The 14,800-nt window shown below is 45.9% G+C and overlaps 1 pseudogene; it reads right to left on the bottom strand.

The window, feature by feature from the left end:
* Positions 1-7,320: 7,320 nt before the first annotated feature.
* On the bottom strand, positions 7,321-14,585 carry LOC124029089 (annotated as a pseudogene).
* Positions 14,586-14,800: the final 215 nt, after the last annotated feature.

The raw sequence follows: 14,800 nt of genomic DNA, 5'->3' as shown, positions 1-14,800 counted from the left end.
TGGCTCAATACCGCCCACTAACAGACACGGTTCAAAGCCACAGCTCAAAGCCAGCCACTAACAGACAAGGCTCAAGGCCAGCCACTAACAGACAAGGCTCAAGGCCAGCCACTAACAGACACGGCTCAAAGCCACAGCTCAATACCGCCCACTAACAGACATGGCTCAATACCAACCACTAACAGACATGGCTCAATACCAACCACTAACAGACATGGCTCAAAACCAACCACTAACAGACATGGCTCAATACCAACCACTAACAGACATGGCTCAATACCAACCACTAACAGACACGACTCCCAGACCCCTCCTGTAGTTGGTCGTCTGTTTGGTGAGGTCTGGGCCAACAAAAAACGGAAGAGTCTCCATCTCTTCTGCACTCATCCGTAAGGGGATGTCGGGGCAGGGTCTAAGAGCAGCTTCTGGACAAAGTGGTAGTATTGCCCATGCTCCTTCTCAGCACATTTATGGGATCCACCCATAACCACCTCCTCCTTCCCTGTCTACGCCTCAATAATACAAGGACGACCAACTTCTGTTTTAGCAGGTGCCGTCTGTTAATCCATGCTGTTTAGAAAAGCTTGCACAAAGTATTGTTCATTTTATAAACTTGTATACTATTATAGTTTATTTTATTCCGTAAATACATAGTTTACATCTCATACCAGAGTGGTTTAGTTTGTAAGGTGAAAGAGACTGGCTAATTATAGTAATCAGCTTGCCATCGTGTGTATTATTGGCATATGGGAGGGAGTCTGTGAGAGGAAAGTGTCTAGAAGTGTTAAACTACAATTTGTATTTATTAAATGTATTAACTCCTGTCCCGGCATCACTAATTGTACAATATGTAATCATGTACTTACCCATATCACCACGGCGAAATCAGAAGAATCAGAATACGTTTCAACAGGGTCACTGGGAAAATGCAGGCAAGAAAAGGCACTAACAACATTGTCCCTGAGAATGGGGGCCCTGCTCGATCCTCTTTTTCCTGTAGTCCACAATCATCTCCTTTGTCTTGATCACGTAGAGGGAAAGGTTGTTGCCCTGGCACCACACGACTATGTCTCTGAACTCCTCCCTATAGGCTGTCTCGTCGATTGGCCTATGACATGTTGTGTCATCGGAAAACTTATTATGGTTTTTGTGCCTGGCCAATTATGGTGTTGGAGTTGTGCCTGGCCGTGCAGTAATGAGTAAACAGGGAGTACATGAGGGGACTGAGCACGCACCCTGAGGGGCCCCTGTGTTGAGGATCAGCGTGGCGGATGTGTTGTTACCTACCCTTACCACCTGGGGGGCGGGCCATCAGGAAGTCCAGGATCCAGTTGCAGAGGGTAGGGTTTAGTCCCAGGGTCCTTAGTTTAGTGATAATCTTTTCCTACAGTTGGTCAACCTTCACATTTACCTCTACCCCAATAATCACTCCTTTCAATGGCACCCTTTTGAGAGCAAAACTATTCACATCTCCTGCCCCCATTCGTTTAACATGGAGTGCCTGCACCCTCTGACCAGCATAAACACAAACAATTACCACAAGACCACTTCTGGTTACCCTCACCGCTTCCATAGAACCCAACTCTGTGTTCACCCACCCTGAAACCACAAATGGATCAGCCAAAAGGCAAGGGTCCACTTTTTCCACTCCTGTCACAGACTCATCTTTATCCTGACCCCTGGTGCAAGCCTCAGGCTCCGAGAACTTCACCACACCTACTATACGTCGCACTCATTCACTTCCATTTCTCCTCTTGTCTTCAGCTCACTCTGCTTACACTTTCTTCTTTAACAGATGTCCCTTTTTCCCGGAATGTAATTCCTTTGGGACTGGGTGGCAGTATTGAGTAGCTTGGATAATAAGGTGCCCATAGTAAACTACCTGCTACTCAGGCCCAAAAGCTAGAATATTTTTCCCGCTATTTAACAAACCATTTTCCTTTTTTCCCAACATTTTTAACTGACTCAAGCTCACCCTCTTCCTCTCTCTCGCTTAGACCTCCTCTGCCTCTATTATTCCCTCCATTCCTCCTCTGCCTCTATTATTCCCTCCATTCCTCCTCTGCCTCTATTATTCCCTCCATTCCTCCTCTGCCTCTATTATTCCCTCCATTCCTCCTCTGCCTCTATTATTCCCTCCATTCCTCCTCTGCCTCTATTATTCCCTCCATTCCTCCTCTGCCTCTATTATTCCCTCCATTCCTCCTCTGCCTCTATTATTCCCTCCATTCCTCCTCTGCCTCTATTATTCCCTCCATTCCTCCTCTGCCTCTATTATTCCCTCCATTCCTCCTCTGCCTCTATTATTCCCTCCATTCCTCCTCTGTATTCCAATAATATGTCTCCTTATGATGATACTGTATGTATCCTGACGTACATTTTGTTCTTGCCTTCTCAAGGGAAGCCATTTTACCGGCTGTTCCGTGACACCCACAAACCCTGGATTCTGCATATCGATTACCTACTACAAGAGCCAGCCAGCTAGGTCCGTGTTATTAGCAAGATATAATAAACACCATCTTCTCTGAGGTTTATTGGTACATTCATAGCCATCAGGTGTATTGGGTTTCACCTGCTGTAAGGGTTAGTAAAAATACCTAAAACAAAATATGTTATTGATAAACAAAATCATACTAATCCTCCAAAAGAATATATAGAAATACACAAACTAAACTAAATCAAATCAAATTTTATTTGTCACATGCGCAAAAATACAACTAGCGTAGATCTTACAGTGAAATGCTTACTGAGAAGCAACTAACCAACAATGCAAGTTTTTTAAACTGATAAGAATAAGAAATACAAGAATAAAGTACTTAAAGAGCAGCAGTAAAATAACAATATGTAGACTATATACAGGGAGGTACCGGTACAGGGTCAATGTGCAGGGACACCGGATAGTTAAGGTTATATGTACATGTAGGTAGAGTTATTAAAGTGACTATGTGGCAGATGATAACAACAGAGAGAAAAGTGGTGTAAAAGAGGGGGAGGGTGGGGGTGGGGGCAGTGCAAATAGTCTGGGTAGCCATTTGATTAGATGTTCAGGAGTCTTATGGGTTGGGTTAGAAGCTGTTTAGAAGCCTCTTGAACCTAGACTTTGGGCTCCAGTAACCGCTGGACATTAACCAAATTCACGGTACTACCCTGAATTAAATTATTTTAAAACACTTTTCCTTTCAGTTGGATTTAAAAGTCTATTCAGATCCCCACATAGGTCAGGAACCTGGGAGGGGGAACCTCTTCATTCAGTACTCCCTGTAACATTAAGGCTGTAAAGCCTTGGAGATCCAGAAATCTATTTGCGCCTTCACAGTGATGCGTCTAGCTTCTATATTTTTTATTTGTTTGACTAGTGCAATTTATTACTTGCGCTTATAAAAGCGACAAAGTCCACCTTCTTCAATATTGGTGTGTTTCTGGATCCTTCTCCTGCGTGGTTTCACAGCAGACTGTGGGACATCCACTACCATCTCCTCTCTGCTCACTCCTATGTCCACTGCCTCCATATAGGAGACCTGCTGGATAGCACTGATCCTAGCTACTGCGACCCCCCTTCATCCTTACAGAGCATTCTGGGAATCCCTCGAACGTGATTTCCATCACAGTTACAACAACATGCTTCATCTGACTCTTCAACTACGCCATAGTTATTCCTTCGACATTCAAGTGACCAAACGTTTTATAATTGTAACACTGCAGCGACTTCTGTACATACAGTCTCAGCTCATATCTCACGCACCCAAGTTCTATAAACTGTGAGAACACACTTCACCAGACGACAGTAAAACCGCTAGGCTTTGCTCCTGCTTTCCGTCTATCATTCGATTCAAGCCCATCATTGTCCAGTCTTGCAACAGCAGTGCGAACATGACACGTTGAAGCGTATGATTGGTCCTAGTAACGTAAGGGATCAGGGGATTGGATGCGTGTTTTAAAGAAACGCCCTCTAGATTAGGAGTGGGCTGAATGGCAAGAGGTAGCATTCTTCTTGTGTGTGTGTGTGTGTGTGTGTGTGTGTGTGTGTGTGTGTGTGTGTGTGTGTGTGTGTGTGTGTGTGTATGTGTGTGTGTGTGTGTGTGTGTGTGTGTGTGTGTGTGTGTGTGTGTGTGTGTGTGTGTGTGTGTGTGTGTGTGTGTGCGTGCGTGTGATCATCTGAGTAAAAAAACAACAACATCATGGTAATGCTGTTATATGTACCATGTTGTCAACAAAATGAGGTTGCAGCACTCAACCCAGAACCAAGACACAGGTGAAGTCCTTCCTAGGTCTGGCAGGTTGGTACCGGAGATTCATTCCGCAGTTCTCGACCATCGGTGTCCCTCTGACCAACCTCACTTCAAAGGTGGCCGGTGTCCCTCTGACCAACCTCACTTCAAAGGTGGCCACCAACCCTGTGAAGTGGACTGAGGAGTGTATTCATGATGCTGAAGAAACGACTGTGCTCATTCCCTGTTCTCCAGACCCCGGATTTGCTGAAGAGGTTTCTCGTGCAGATGGACACTTCGGCTGTGGGAATTGGAGCTGTACTGGCCCAAGGGGAGCCAGGAGAAGAGTTTCCTGTACTGTACCTGAGTCGAAAGCTGTTGCCCAGCGAAACCAGGTATTCGACAATCGAGAAGGAGTGCCTGGCTATAAAGTGGGCCCTAGATAGCCTCCGTTACTACCTTCTTGGGAGGGAATTTGACCTGCACACGGACCACAGAGCCTTGACCTGGATCCAGACCATGAAGGACCGGAATTCTCGTGTGACCAGGTGGTATCTGGAGCTCCAACCTTTCAGGTTCTGTGTCCGTCACAAGGCAGGAAAAAGGAACGTCACGGCGGACTACCTATCCTATCCCGGCTCCCGAGTGAAGAAGTCCTGGGGCAGGTTGTCATGACTTCAGGAAATGGGCGTGGCAGAACGGACTCCAGCTCATGATGGCACCAGTAGACCAGTTGATGAGGGGATTGTGTGATTGGAGCCAGAAGAATCCCAGGGGGGACTTGATGAGCAGGAACTGGATAGCCTCGCTGTGGTTCCTGACACCCGTAGCTGGATGGAGAGGAGTTGTGTGTGACTCGGCCTGTAGAGCGCCTGTCTAGCTCTCTAACTTTGGCAGCCTAGCTAACTTCTAAGACCTCTATGGATAAATACTATCTCCTCTATGGATAACTACTATCTCCTCTATGGATAAATACTATCTCCTCTACGGATAAATACTATCTCCTCTATGGATAAATACTATCTCCTCTATGGATAAATACTATCTCCTCTATGGATAAATACTATCTCCTCTATGGATAACTACTATCTCCTCTATGGATAACTACTATCTCCTCTATGGATAACTACTATCTCCTCTATGGATAACTACTATCTCTCTCTATGGATAACTACTATCTCCTCTATGGATAAATACTATCTCCTCTATGGATAACTACTATCTCCTCTATGGATAACTACTATCTCCTCTATGGATAACTACTATCTCCTCTATGGATAACTACTATCTCCTCTATGGATAAATACTATCTCCTCTATGGATAAATACTATCTCCTCTATGGATAAATACTATCTCCTCTATGGATAAATACTATCTCCTCTATGGATAAATACTATCTCCTCTATGGATAAATACTATCTCCTCTATGGATAAATACTATCTCCTCTATGGATAAATACTATCTCCTCTATGGATAAATACTATCCCCTCTATGGATAAATACTATCCCCTCTATGGATAAATACTATCTCCTCTATGGATAAATACTATCCCCTCTATGGATAAATACTATCTCCTCTATGGATAAATACTATCTCCTGTATGGATAAATACTATCTCCTCTATGGATAAATACTATCTATCTATGGATAAATACTATCCCTCTATGGATAAATACTATCCCCTCTATGGATAAATACTATCTCCTGTATGGATAAATACTATCTCCTCTATGGATAAATACTATCTCCTCTATGGATAAATACTATCCCCTCTATGGATAAATACTAGTGGTCAGATTAAGTGCTTGACAGCCTTTGTCGCTCTTTTCTCTCTGTGCCTCTATTTATCTTCAGACTAACACAGATGCTACCGATGTCACTGCCAGTAAAATCAAAACAGACATCATTGTTATCATATCACTTAAAACATCACGCTCAACACGTTTGTGAGTGTGTGAGTGAGTGAGTGAGTGGTGAGTTTTGACTATGTACAGCTTTGACTATGTACAGACTCAGTGAGCATAGCCTTGCTATTGAGAAAGGCCGCCGTAGGCAGACATGGCTCTCAAGAGAAGACAGGCTATGTGCTCACTGCCCACAAAATGAGGTGGAAACAGAGCTGCACTTCCTAACCTCCTGCCCAATGTATGCCCATAGTAGAGACATATTTCCCTCAGATTACACAGATCAACAAAGAATTTGAAAACAAATCCAATTTGGATAAACTCCCATATCTACTGTGTGAAATTCCACAGTGTGCCATCACAGCAGCAAGATTTGTGACCTGTTGCCACAAGAAAAGGGCAACCAGTGAAGAACAAACACCATTGTAAATACAACCCATATTTATGCTTATGTATTTTCCCTTGTGTACTTTAACCATTTGTACATTGTTACAACACTGTATATATATATATAATATATAACATGACATTTGTAATGTCTTTATTGTTTTGAAACTTCTGTATGTGTAATGTTTACTGTTAATTTTTATTGTTTACTTCACTTTTGTATATTATCTACCTCACTTGCTTTGGCAATATTAACACGTTTCCCATGCCAATAAAACCCTTGAATTTAATTAAGAGAGAGAGAGAGAGAGAGAGAGAGAGAGAGAGAGAGAGAGAGAGAGAGAGAGAGAGAGAGAGAGAGAGAGAGAGAGAGAGAGAGAGAGAGAGAGAGAGAGAGAGAGAGAGAGAGAGAGAGAGAGAGAGAGAGAGAGAGAGAGAGAGAGAGAGAGAGAGAGAGAGAGAGAGAGAGAGAGAGAGAGGACAACGATGATGCAGACAAACGACAGGCTGTTTGCAGATGTAATAGATTTCAGTGTCTAACAAGCACATAATATAGATGAGGAGGGTGTGTGTGTGTGTGTGTGTGTGTGTGTGTGTGTGTGTGTGTGTGTGTGTGTGTGTGTGTGTGTGTGTGTGTGTGTGTGTGTCTGTCTGTCTGTCTGTCTGTCTGTCTGTCTGTCTGTCTGTCTGTCTGTCTGTCTGTCTGTCTGTCTGTCTGTCTGTCTGTCTGTCTGTCTGTCTGTCTGTCTGTCTGTCTGTCTGTCTGTCTGTCTGTCTGTCTGTCTGTCTGTCTGTCTGTCTGTCTGTCTGTCTGTCTGTCTGTCTGTCTGTCTGTCTGTCTGTCTGTCTGTCTGTCTGTCTGTCTGTCTGTCTGTCTGTCTGTCTGTCTGTCTGTCTGTCTGTCTGTCTGTCTGTCTGTCTGTCTGTCTGTCTGTGTCTGTGTAACAGATTTGTTTCCCTGATTCAAATGCAGATAGTAATTACTGGAGTGTGAGATATAGCATGATAGATGGTGTAGATGTGTTGACAGCCAGCCACACAGCAGAGCTGAGCTTATTACAGAGAGAGTCGAGACTAACTAACAGACCGACAGACAGACAGATAGACAGAGAAGGATGGTGTTGAATGAAAGCGAGGGCAATCTCAAATGTATCTTGTTTCTCCCTCACAATGTTCAAGGCGTGAGAAAGTGTGAAACATTCTCTTGATGCATTTCAAGAGCTTATTGTAACTATATTGCCGATGTGGCATTATCACCCTCCCCCCCCCTGTCTCACAATTTCCTCTGTGTCTTGGATAAATGTGTGTGATCATCTGAGTGTGTGTGTGTGTGTGTGTGTGTGTGTGTGTGTGTGTGTGTGTGTGTGTGTGTGTGTGTGTGTGTGTGTGTGTGTGTGTGTGTGTGTGTGTGTGTGTGTGTGTGTGTGTGTGGCGTTTCTTCACTCCTCTTCTTCCTCATCGTCATGTTCGTCAGGGTGGTGGTACCCATTGCCACTTCCCTTCCTCATCGTCATGTCGTCAGGGTTTTGGTCTTACTGCTGCCCATGATGACAGGAATGGAGATCTCTGCAGCCTTGATGGCCTGCTTGTTCAGAGGAGCCTCCACGGTCAGAACTCCCTCAGAGGACAGGGTGGACGTCACCTTCTCAGCGTCGGCCATAGGGGGCAGGCTGGAGCAGGAAGGAGAAGAGACCACAGTTCATGGGATGAAGTACTAGACTGGAGGCAGACAGAGCTTTTAACTCTCGATATATCTTCATCTTATCTCATTCATTTGATACTTTATTCAGATTTCCTGGTGTCTAAACTCTAGGGAAACAGCACAGTCAGAATATCGTACATCCCCACATACATTGGGAAGCTGTTGCCAATGGTTTTATGCTCCAGGAGGAAGGAGGAAGGAGGACTCAAGGAAGGACTCAAGGAAGGAAGGAAGGTAACTATTTGGATGCTGTTTATAAAATAATTAATTGAGACATAATTTGATCATTTTCTTTATTAATGTAATTCAGATCAAATCAAATTGTATTTGTCACAAGAGCCGAAAACAACAGGTGTAGACCTTACCATGAAATGCTTACTTACAAGCCCTTAACCAATAATTGCAGTTTTAAGAAAAGTAGAGTTAGGAAAATATTTACTAAATGAACTAAAGTGATAAATAAAAATAAAGTAAAAACAGTGTTGACTCTGGAGTCATGATATGTGTGGTGTTGACTCCAGATTAATGATATGTGTAATGTTGACTCTTGAGTCATGATATGTGTAGTGTTGACTCTGGAGTCATGGTATGTGTGGTGTTGACTCTTGAGTCATGATATGTGTGGTGTTGACTCTGGAGTCATGGTATGTGTGGTGTTGACTCTTGAGTCATGATATGTGTGGTGTTGACTCTGGAGTCATGATATGTGTAGTGTTGACTCCAGATTAATGATATGTGTGGTGTTGACTCCAGATTAATGATATGTGTGGTGTTGACTCTTGAGTCCTGATATGTGTAGTGTTGACTCTGGAGTCATGATATGTGTGGTGTTGACTCTTGAGTCCTGATATGTGTAGTGTTGACTCTTGAGTCATGATATGTGTAGTGTTGACTCTGGAGTCATGATATGTGTATAGCTTGACCAATCAACCCTCTACAGGCTTGACCAATCAACCCTCTACAGGCTTGACCAATCAACTCTCTACAGGCTTGACCAATCAACCGTATAGCTTGACCAATCAACCCTCTACAGGCTTGACCAATCAACTCTCTACAGGCGTGACCAATCAACCGTATAGCTTGACCAATCAACCCTCTACAGGCTTGACCAATCAACCCTCTACAGGCTTGACCAATCAACCCTCTACAGGCTTGACCAATCAACTCTCTACAGGCTTGACCAATCAACCGTATAGCTTGACCAATCTATCGTCCACAGGCTTGACCAATCAACCCTCTACATGCTTGACCAATCAACCCTCTACATAATTGACCAATAAACTCTCTACAGGCTTGACCAATCAACCCTCTACAGGCTTGACCAATCAACTCTCTACAGGCTTGACCAATCAACACTCTACAGGCTTGACCAATTAACCGTATAGCTTCACCAATCTATCGTCCACAGGCTTGACCAATCAACCCTCTACAGGCTTGACCAATCAACTGTCTACAGGCTTGATGGATTTTAGTTGTTAAAAGGAGTCCGAGTCAACTTAATCTCCGAAGCAAATGGGAGAGACATTTATTATTTTGTCCAGTCATTGACAGAGGCTCTACGTCATATTTTTTTTTTAACGATTCCTATTTCGTCATGGCGACAAATTGTAACAACACGTCATGCAACAGTGGATTTATTTATTTGTTGCTCAGTCGTCCAGGTTCTTTGACAACAGTACAGTTTTATTGCTGTTGTGAAACAATGATGTTGATGTCACTTACGTGTATTTCCTGGTGAAGCATCTGGACACGAATCCATGTTCGTCCTTCCTCTCCTCATGCTTGCCTGTGGACACAAACACACACCGGTCTTAGCACTCTCTCTCACACACCGGTCTTAGCACTCTCTCTCACACACCGGTCTTAGCACTCTCTCACACACACCGGTCTTAGCACTCTCTCTCACACACCGGTCTTAGCACTCTCTCTCACACACCGTCTTAGCACTCTCTCTCACACACGGTCTTAGCACTCTCTCACACACCGGTCTTAGCACTCTCTCACACACCGGTCTTAGCACTCTCTCACACACCGGTCTTAGCACTCTCTCTCACACACCGGTCTTAGCACTCTCTCTCACACACCGGTCTTAGCACTCTCTCACACACCGGTCTTAGCACTCTCTCACACACCGGTCTTAGCACTCTCTCTCACACACCGGTCTTAGCACTCTCTCACACACCGGTCTTAGCACTCTCTCACACACGGTCTTAGCACTCTCTCACACACCGGTCTTAGCACTCTCTCACACACCGGTCTTAGCACTCTCTCACACACGGTCTTAGCACTCTCTCACACGGTCTTAGCACTCTCTCACACACCGGTCTTAGCACTCTCTCACACACCGGTCTTAGCACTCTCTCACACACACCGGTCTTAGCACTCTCTCACACACCGGTCTTAGCACTCTCTCACACACCACGCCCAGCTCATCCAGAGTTTGTTTGAGTAAGAACACATGCTCTCTCTATGTGTTGCTGTTGCCTCTCTCTCTGTCTGAAAGTTCCCCTGATACTTCAACACTATCAAGGGAGCTACTGGTTCACTCTTTAGGAGTGACCATCTGTTCTGTTTTACGAGGGGCTGAGAATAGAAGTCATGCCGCCCCCCCCCCCACCCCCCCCCCCCCCCTCCCTGTCCCACTTGCCTGGTGTCGGTACCGTTTATCCATGTCCCCTTTGACACGCTACATGCTACACGTTACACGGAGGCGCTAACTCAACCTCTTAAGGATCCGCCCCTTTTTGTCCATTTCGTTGCCTAAAATGACTTACTTTTTTGACTGGTTTTGACTGCAGACACTTGTAGAATCTATTTTTTGACTGGTTTTTAAACCAGGTCCCTACATGCCAGGCATGAAATTACCCTGCCCTGCCCTGTTACCTCACAGCATATCTGTTTGCTATGATGACAGCTGAGCTGCTGAAAGGAGTTTGCCAAAGGGACCTGTCCCCCCTTTCCCACAGGACCACAACACCGAAGAGAGAGGGTGTGAAAGGACCTTTAAACAGGCATTCATCAACACTGGGGAGAGACTGTGAAATGATCTTTAATAACCAGGGCCTTTAACCAGAGCCTTTAACCAGGGGGCCTTTAACCAGAGCCATTAACCAGGGCCTTTAACCAGGGCATTTAACCAGGGCATTTAACCAGGGCCTTTAACCAGGGCCAATAACCAGGGCCAATAACCAGGGGGCATTAAACCAGGGCCTTTAACCAGGGCCTTTAACCAGGGGGCCTTTAACCAGGGCCTTTAACCAGGGCATTTAACCAGGGCATTTAACCAGGGCATTTAACCAGGGCCTTTAACCAGGGCCTTTAACCAGGGCATTTAACCAGGGCATTTAACCAGGGCCTTTAACCAGGGCCTTTAACCAGGGCCAATAACCAGGGCCTTTAACCAGGGGGCCTTTAACCAGGGCCTTTAACCAGGGGGCCTTTAACCAGGGCCTTTAAGCAGGGCCTTTAACCAGGGCCTTTAACCAGGGCCTTTAACCAGGGCCAATAACCAGGGCCTTTAACCAGGGCCTTTAACCAGGGGGCCTTTAACCAGGGCCTTTAACCAGGGCCAATAACCAGGGCCTTTAACCAGGGGGCCTTTAACCAGGGCCTTTAACCAGGGCCTTTAACCAGGGCCTTAACCCATGGCATTTAACCAGGGCCTTTAACCAGGGCCTTAACCCAGGGCCATTAACCAGGGCCTTAACCCAGGGCCATTAACCAGGGCCTTAACCCAGGGCCATTAACCAGGGCCTTAACCCTTAAATGCAGGTCATATATATGTACCTGCCAAAATAAAGGAAACACTTGAGTAAATTAGGGACAAAGCAGGTGTTTCCACACAGGTGTGGTTCCAGAGTTATTTAGGAAATTAACATCCCGTCATGCTTTGGGTCATCAATAAAAACTTTGAAAGAGGGGTCTCAAATGAGCATGGGGGTTTAGAGTGTGTGTGTGTGTGTGTGTGTGTGTGTGTGTGTGTGTGTGTGTGTGTGTGTGTGTGTGTGTGTGTGTGTGTGTGCGTGCGTGCGTGCGTGCGTGCGTGCGTGCGTGCGTGCGTGCGTGCGTGCGTGTGTGTGTGTGTGAGTCAGTCAGTAGATCTCAACCCAATTAAACACTTTACGGGAGATTCTGGAGTGGCGCCTGAGACAATGTTTTCCTCCACCATCAACAAAACACCAGATCATGGAATTTGTCGTTGAAGAGGTGTCACATCCCTCCAATAGAGTTGCAGACACTTGTAGAATCTATTCCAAGGTGCATTGAAGCTGTTCTGGTTGGTGGTGGACCAACGCCCTATTAAGACACTTGATGTTGGTGTTTCCTTTATTTTGGTAGTTACGTGTGTATACCCATTGAAACTCATGGGGACTGTTGCATGGAGAGTTGGCCAGCGTACTAAAACAAGGTTCTCTCTCGTTAAAATATCAATACGCACTAAAATCACCCGCACAGCTGATTTCAATTGTAACCATCATTGGCCAGTGGCCACCAAAATTCTCACTCCTTTGTCCTGATTTCATGGCCGGCGCCAGAATGAACCAGTTGGAAAGGGCATTTGATTTCCATCACTGTCAAACGTTTTCAAGACTATTTCGACCTCTGGTGGGTGTTATTACTGGGAAAAAAAATCTTATTTTTACTAATGGCGAGGCCAGACTTACAGAGACAGAGATAGAAAACAGATATAGAGATACATTTACATTTACATTTAAGTCATTTAGCAGACACTCTTATCCAGAGCGACTTACAAATTGGCGATAGAGACAGACAGAGATAGAGACAGACAGAGATAGAGACAGACAGAGACAGACAGAGACAGACAGAGACAGACAGAGACAGACAGAGATAGAGACAGACAGAGACAGACAGAGATAGAGACAGACAGCGACATAGACAGATATAGAGAGACAAATAGAGACAGAAGCAGAGAAAGACAGAGACAGAGACAGATACAGAGACAGATAGAGATAGACAGAGACAGTCAGAGATAGAGACAGACAGAGACAGACAGAGATAGAGACAGACAGATAAAGAGACAGACAGAAACAAGACATAGAGACAGATATAGAGACAGACAGAGATAGACAGACAGAGACAAAGATAGAGACAGACAGAGATAGAGAAAGACAGAGACAGAGACAGACAGATAAAGAGACAGAGACAGAGACAGACAGAGACAGACAGAGATAGATACAGACAGCGATAGAGACAGACAGATAAAGAGACAGAGACAGAAACAGACAGAGATAGAGACAGACAGCGATAGAGACAGACAGATAAAGAGACAGAGACAGAAACAGACAGAGATAGAGACAGACAGCGATAGAGACAGACAGAGATAGAGAAAGAGACAGACAGAGACAGAGATAGAGACAGACAGAGATAGAGAAAGACAGAGACAGAGACAGACAGATAAAGAGACAGAGACAGAGACAGACAGAGACAGAGACAGAATAGAGACAGACAGAGATAGAGAAAGAGACAGACAGAGACAGACAGAGACAGAGACAAATAGAGACAGTTAGAGCCAGAGACAGACTGACAGAGACAGACAGAGACAGAGACATAGCCAGAAACAGACACACAAAGAGATCTCCAGATATGAGCTACTCACCAGTGATCTCCACCACGCCATCCTTGGTCTTGATCACCAGCTCCTCAGGGGAGAAGTGGTTGACGTCCAGAGTGACCTTCCAGGTCTCCTGAGTCTGCTTGATCTCAGACATGCCAGAGCTGAGCTGGCGGGAGAGGGCAAGGGCGTACGATGCTGCCCCAGCCTGAGCCATCATGGGAGCCTGGGGCATCACCGCGGCCTGGGGCATCATGGCAGCCTGCATCATGGCACTATGCAGGGGGGACATCACAGGGCTCTGGGGCATCATGGAGGGTATGAATCCAGCAGTGGACATGTCAGGGCTAAGGGCAGATGGGCGCATGTAGCCGGGCCAGTGGGTGCTGGGGAAGGTGGGGAACTCCTCAGGGAGGGCCGGCATGCCGAAGGCCTGGTCAAAGAGCCGGCTGCCCTGGTAACAGTCACGGAAGGGGTCCCAGCTGGGGGTGCGGAGCAGGCTGAAGGGGATATGTCTCTCTGTCATGGTTGCTGGAGGAAGAGGAGTAGTACTGTACCAGTAGAAGAGCTGTGGGCTGGCTGACTGGCTGACTGGCTGACTGGCTGGCTGGCTGGCTGACTGGCTGGCTGGCTGGCTGACTGACTGACTGACTGGCTGGCTGACTGGCTGACTGGCTGACTGGCTGGCTGGCTGACTGGCTGACTGACTTTGGTTGGTCTCTCTCAAACATCCAATGATAGTGCTCCTCGGCCGAAGGCTTTTATGCACACAGCAACCGCCCACCTCTCGTCAACACTGTCACTGGCCCTCCCTACTCAACCCTAACGCCCTGTCCCCCCCCACACACCTCCCTCAGCCAGATATTTATAGAAGGAACTAGAATGTCTATTCATGGCAGATGTAGCACTAGAATGGAATCTAAATCCAAGGACCTCCCATCGACCAATCGAACACAGCTGCCCAGCACTTTGTTTCACCCCCTCCCTCCCTCCTTCCCTCCCTCCCTCCCTGTCCTGCCAATTG

The sequence above is a fragment of the Oncorhynchus gorbuscha genome, unplaced genomic scaffold (genome assembly GCF_021184085.1).
Source record: "Oncorhynchus gorbuscha isolate QuinsamMale2020 ecotype Even-year unplaced genomic scaffold, OgorEven_v1.0 Un_scaffold_5455, whole genome shotgun sequence".
Taxonomy (NCBI): domain Eukaryota; kingdom Metazoa; phylum Chordata; class Actinopteri; order Salmoniformes; family Salmonidae; genus Oncorhynchus; species Oncorhynchus gorbuscha.
The sequence above is the reverse complement of the archived record's forward strand: the minus strand, read 5'-3'. Positions and strand labels throughout refer to the sequence as shown.